The sequence below is a fragment of the Miscanthus floridulus genome, chromosome 17, assembly GCF_019320115.1.
Source record: "Miscanthus floridulus cultivar M001 chromosome 17, ASM1932011v1, whole genome shotgun sequence".
In the NCBI taxonomy this organism is placed as follows: domain Eukaryota; kingdom Viridiplantae; phylum Streptophyta; class Magnoliopsida; order Poales; family Poaceae; genus Miscanthus; species Miscanthus floridulus.
The window spans coordinates 65,855,089-65,861,381 of NC_089596.1; the positions used below are offsets into that span (position 1 = coordinate 65,855,089).

Here is a 6,293-nt window from a genome sequence, read left to right on the forward strand (position 1 = left end):
GTGTCTGGTATGAATACCGGACATGTCCGGTATGCATGGTTTCTGCAGATCAGCCCCGAACTTGCTCCTTTTGATTTTGATCTTCAAAGCAAACTGTAGGTACCTACTAGAGATATAAATGTACACAGAGAACCTGCACAAGAGCTGGAGCAACAAAAATATCAAATGAAATGTGATTTGAGACACGATATTTGTTTTACCGAAGTTCGGACTCGTTCGAGTACTACTCTCCGTTGAGGGTGCTGCGAGCGACCCAGCGAAGGTCAGCCCTAGAGGGTACCACAAAGGTCACTCTAGCCAGAGTCTTTTCCAACTCCTTTTCCTCCTTCCACTAAATGATTCCGAGGTGGCAGAATCGACCGTTATAAACTTTCCGTGGCACACCATAATCTCTCGGGTGCTCTCCGGCGATGCCTAACCATCTAGGACCAAAGAGTCCAAGAATAACAAATGCGAATCATGAGATTGACAATATGCACAAGTGCTCAAGTGGTGGCTTGCTCTCTTTTTCAAATTCTCTCTTCACCCACAAATGGATTTTGCAATTTGTATCACACACTCACTAAGAGAGGGTTTAGGAGAGTTGACAAGGCTCAAAAACGTGTGTGTATCTCAGTAGAATCAGCAGCCTCTAAAGGTGGAGGCTTGGGGGTATTTATAGCCCCCATGAAAAACTAGCCATTTTATAGCCGTTGCCATACCGGACACATCTGGTAAGTCCGGTATGACTTACACTGCCCCAATGGTAACTAAGTTACAGTGAAGTTGTGAGGCATCGAAACTCCCGACTTACGTCGAAACTCTCGACAGTCGGAACTCCCGACTCACGTCGGAACTTCTGACCTTCAGCAATTTTGAAAACCATGTAACTGAGTTAAAGTTAGTGAGGTGTCAGAACTCCCGACGCATGCCGGAACTCTCGACCATCGAAACTCCTGACTTACGTCAGAACTCCCGACCCTCAAGGCAGTTGAAAACTAGTCGTTGGCTTCTGGTCATCCATACCAGACACTTCCGGTATGACCAAAACAGTGAACCCTCCAAGTAAGATAAAGTGCGAGACATCAGAACTCCTGACCCTTGCTGGGACTCCCGACCTACGTCGGAACTCCCAATGAACCAACCCGAGAACAATAATTTTATAGCTGCTGGACAAATATCGGACACGTCCGGTAGCAATACTGGACATGTCCGGTATTTCTAGACCAGCAAGAAATCAGCTAGCTCATTTGTCGCTCAAATACTCAAAACTCACATGGGTTGGCTTGAGCACTTATGAAACATTATCTATCAACATGATGCATCCCTCTTAATAGTACGGCATACCTATTAAACTCAAGTTAAAAGGAAAAATGAATTTATACCACTTGAGTTGATCTATTTTGAATTGATGCCGTCTCTTTCAATCTTCATCAAGTAAGTGTGCTAACTTGTTGATATTGATCTTTTTACTTGAGCATAGCCATCTTGAGCATGTGACTTGATTCCATTCATCAAATTTGAATAATCCCAAATGTATCAAGTCACTTCCATCAAATACTTCATTATAGATTTGATCCTTCACATCAATATGACCATCTTAGCTTGATTAGTACCTCAACTAAATGCAAGTACTTTCTTCTTCACCCTAGCTAGGTTCTTCGGCCGCCAAACCATCGCTTGCCCTTCACCCTTGCTTAGTACCTCGAAGCCTTTCCTTGCTATCTTCACCATCTCAAGCCATCAAGTCACATCTTGTGTTGAATTATCCATTTATGTATTGTTATCTTTTTCATTTCAAATTAGCAAGCTTCAAATATGAGACCAATCCATATGCAATCCTTTATGTCTCATTAATTAATTCTTACAAGCTTGCTCTCACATAGAACATGGAAATCCCACAATAATTAAGCCTTTGCATGAATTCCATTTGCATTGTTGTCTTGTGCTTGAACTAGATTGTTTACACAACAACACATCATTTTGGCTTTCATTAAGTACCTATGAGATAACCTATTACCTGTCCACACTTAGCAAACGGGTTAGTCCTTTAATCACGTTATCATTCAATCATCCAAAACCCACTAAAGGGCTAGATGCACTTTCAGTTACCTTTCGGTGCTCCGCCGGGGAAGGCACAAGACTCCTCAAATCACTGAGAGATGGCCACGAATAATCACCAACTCATGCCAATGCTTCTTCGCTACTCCAAGCCATCTAGGTGGCGACAACCACCAAGAGTAACAAGAACTCCACAGCCACAATGATCCCCAAGTGCCACTAGATGCAATCACTCAAGCAAATGCACTAGGAATCACTCCCAATCTCACTATGATGATGAATCAATGATGCAAATGAGAGGGAGGTATTTGCTTAGACTCACAAGGATGTCAAGAATGTCAAAGTGCCAAGAGAGTGAGCCCCAAGCTGGCCACCACCTATTTATAGAGCCCCTTGGCTCAAAGAGCCGTTGGGCTATCGAAGGGGCACCGGACGTAGCCCTGTGTCTGGTCGCTAAGTCCGGTCATGCGCCTCGAGCCACTCAATGTTTGCCATGTCATTCCTATTCAAATAGAGTTGTTGGCACCCTCAAGCGCGCAAGTCAGCTAGCCATCGGACGTGCCTCTACGTATGACCAGACGTAGACCACACCAGGGTCCGGTCAAGTACAGAGAGCATCCAGAGCGCAAAAAAACGACGACCGGACGCGTCCGGTCAACAATGACCTAACACGCCTGGCGTTCGGTTCTCTCATTGTGCCTCACGCCCAAGCAATGTTAGCGTACTGATGAACCCCTACGTGTCCGATCGTGCCTTGTTCCCAGTGTCCGATTGCCACCACGCGCTGCATCCTCTCTGGACCAAGTGATCGGACGCTAGCCCTGTGTCTGATCCCAACATCTGGTCATGCCACCGAGGTAGACCGAGACCACGCCCCTTTCTATGCTGAGCGACCGGACTTGGCTGGTAGCGTCCGGTAAGGACAAAGCCAACATCCAGTCCTCTACCTTCGCCTCCTTTTTATTTTCTATCTCCTCAAACACTTCACCCTTGCTTCCAAGTTGCTAACCACATAGTGTAGAACTTGTGTGCACATGTGTTATCATTTTCTCAAGCATTTTATAAGGGTTAATAGTTAGCACACTAGGTCCCTAATGCATATGCAAGAATCATGTCACCTAGTGGCACTCGATAACCGCTTAGCTAAAGATTTCCCCTCTTTATAGTATGGCTATCGATCCTAAATATACTCACACCCTCAATGGTGTCTTGAGTGCCAAAACAAAAACCTATTTGATACCATTGTCTTGATCAACCTTGTTTTTGTTTTTTTTTCTCTTTCTTCTTTTCCAAGTTGGAGCTTGATCACCATCATCTCATGTCCATCTTTATCTCCATGGACCTCACTTGCTCTATCACTTGGGTGTACCAACCTTGCTCAAATCAACCACCCATGACAAAGGTTAGTACTTAGGTTTCATTAATTATCCAAAACCAAACTAGGGCTTTCACCACTACATCTTCCAAGGGATCATGATCCTCCTCATGTTCATGTTCAGCACGATTCTTGTTGAGATCTAGCACCTCCTCTCCTCTTTTGTCTGGTAGTCTGTTTAAGTCAATTGCCATGGGTTACTGTTGATGGTAGTTAACAACCATTATAAACCATCAATATAACTTGTATAAGGGCATAAAATAATCACCAACATAGGTTTAGAAGTTTAAACTAACAAATTTCACAAATTTTGGTGAAACTATGTTTTCAGTAGGGTTTATCCAGAAAATTGTCAAGGTGGACCCAAGCATCAGAATTAATCGTAATTATCCATGACGAAAACAACTCCAGAAGGTTCCAGAGGACACTAGAAGGCAAACCACCAAAGAAGACCACGAGAGGCAGCCCCCACCTATAGGCCGGTCGGCCCCCTAGGCCCACCTGTTATCCCCTCCTCCTACGTTAGTTCTCCACCGCCTTAGGGTTTGTATCTACGCCGTTCTTTCAAGTTGGTTTGATCCTAGGGCTTAGGATTGACGCTCCCCCTATATATACTAGCCCTTGCCATCCCTAGGGTATCCATCATTCAAGAAGTCATTCAATCAAGAGATCAAACCTTGATCATCCTCAGAGCTCTACTATATTCTAGGGCATAGCTAGCTAGGCTAGATCTAGAGGGAGACAAGCTTCGCTTGGATTCCTGATCTTGTCAAAAGTGTGGCTTGGTATAGCCCCTTGTATCCTCTTTTGTATCTTTCATTATTCATATATTTTCTACAATTGATTCAACATTGTTCTTAATATTGTTCATGTTTCTAGTTATCATGTTCATCGTCTACTTTGATTATATGCTTAGTATAGCTAGATTATATTTATGTTCAAGCATAAGTTCGTATATCGCTCGCTCTAAAGTACACGGGGTGAGTGGTCGACATTGTGTATGCGTGGTTCTTATACGCTGTTTACCTATGGATGCACCCTATATTCTAGGCCATGTGGTAGATCGTGAGTGTTACACTCTCATTGAGTCCTTTGTAGTCCACTCCCTGAATGTAGGTCAAGTAGAATCTAGTTACGAAGGAAGTCATGCTCTGTTCTTGATCTTCCTTAGTAATATCCCTTATGTGTAGATATAGAGTTGATCTTAGCCATGTTTATTAAGTGTAATTACACTAATCATAGTATGCTTTGACTTGTAATTAAGAATGACTTAGGAATTATGTCTCTACTATCTACTTAACCATGCTAGTGCCATCTAAAGGAGTACTCTGAGTGTTCATTATCATTTATCATTTAACATTCACATTTCATTTATCTCTTAACTTACCCCTGTTATGAGTAGAAGCTTGGTTATGGTTTATCTCTCCATCATATGTATAAGTTATCAATATATTCCATCCACCAGTTCTTCCCTATGGTAAAAATATAAATAACGATACCTGGAATACTCCTAGGTGAAATGCTACAATGGTAAATTATCTGTGCGCTTGCAGATCCCTTCATATACATATTTGTATTCTTTCTAGTCATAATAAAATACTTAAGTACTTCTTAGTGTCATTCTAGAAGTGACGCTAGAAAGTACCAACAAGCATTTCTAGTATCCCAGCTAGGGATGACAATTTAACAAAAGTGATGTTAAGAAATGTCAACAAACATTAGGTGGCTACCTAAACAAGTGACAAGTTAATAAATACCAACAAGCATTTCTAGCGCCGTTGCTGGGGAAGGTAGCTAGACAAAAAGGAATATTGATAAACTTTTACTTATTGATGTTATCGAGGAATCCATTGACCTCTACTCAAACAGGCTTACCATTATTCTATCTACTTTTATATCTTATGTAGGGTATTGTATGACTGGTTTTGACCTTTCGACAAACTACATTGAAGATCCAGAAGCATTAATTAGGAGGACCAGAGCTAAACTCAAGAAAGTTCTAGCTTTAGAATCAGAAGACAACCAGACAAGGCAAAGCTTAATACTAGTTTTTGAAGCCATGGCTGACAAGACCCTCTGTGAATTCTCTGCTCCAACTACGGCCAACATCCGTACTAGATCGGTGATTAACATTGGAGACAATGCTTTTAAGCTCAAGCTAGCTCTCATCAACATGGTGCAAGCCAGTCAGTTTTGTGGAAAGGCACATGAAGATGCAAATGCTCATCTCCAACACTTCCTAGAGATTTGCAGCACTTTCACCATCAAGGGAGTTACCAGAGATGCCATTTTACTTTGCCTCTTCTCATTTTCACTTTTAGGGAAGGCAAAGCAATGGTTCTACGCCAACAAAGATAGAAATATTACATGGGAGAATTGCTCCACTGCTTTCTTAGCAAAGTTCTTTCCCATGGGCAAAACCAATGATCTGTGTGGAAGAATTTTAAGTTTTCAGCAGCAACATGATGAATTTGTCCCTAAGGCATGGGAATGCTTCCAAGACGACATATCAGAATGTCCTCATCATGGGATGGAGGATTGGCTACTCATGCAGACTTTCTACCATGGGTTGACAAACAACACTCATGATGTCGGATGCCGTGAGAAGGGGTACCCTAAGCAAGACCCAAAAAACGACTGCGTAGACTTCATAAAGATCGAAACCAGCTAAACACCGCTGGCCTCGGCCGATTCTCTGACTCGCCCGAGGCCCCCTCACCGCTGGCCTCGGCCGATTCTCCGACTCGCCCGAGGCCCCCTCACCACTGACCTCGAGCGACTCCCCGCCAAAGGCCTCGGCCGAGCCACTGACCCTCCGTCTCGCGCGAGGCAGGCTCGGCAGCACTCCGCTGCCTCTTCCTTCTCCCGTCCCTCTGAC

The 6,293-nt window shown here is 43.3% G+C and overlaps 1 non-coding gene across 1 annotated transcript; it reads right to left on the reverse strand.

The window, feature by feature from the left end:
• Positions 1-5,840: 5,840 nt before the first annotated feature.
• Positions 5,841-5,947, reverse strand: LOC136519209 (small nucleolar RNA R71). The gene has a single exon (XR_010774769.1). It is a non-coding gene; the product is annotated as a small nucleolar RNA R71 (small nucleolar RNA).
• Positions 5,948-6,293: the final 346 nt, after the last annotated feature.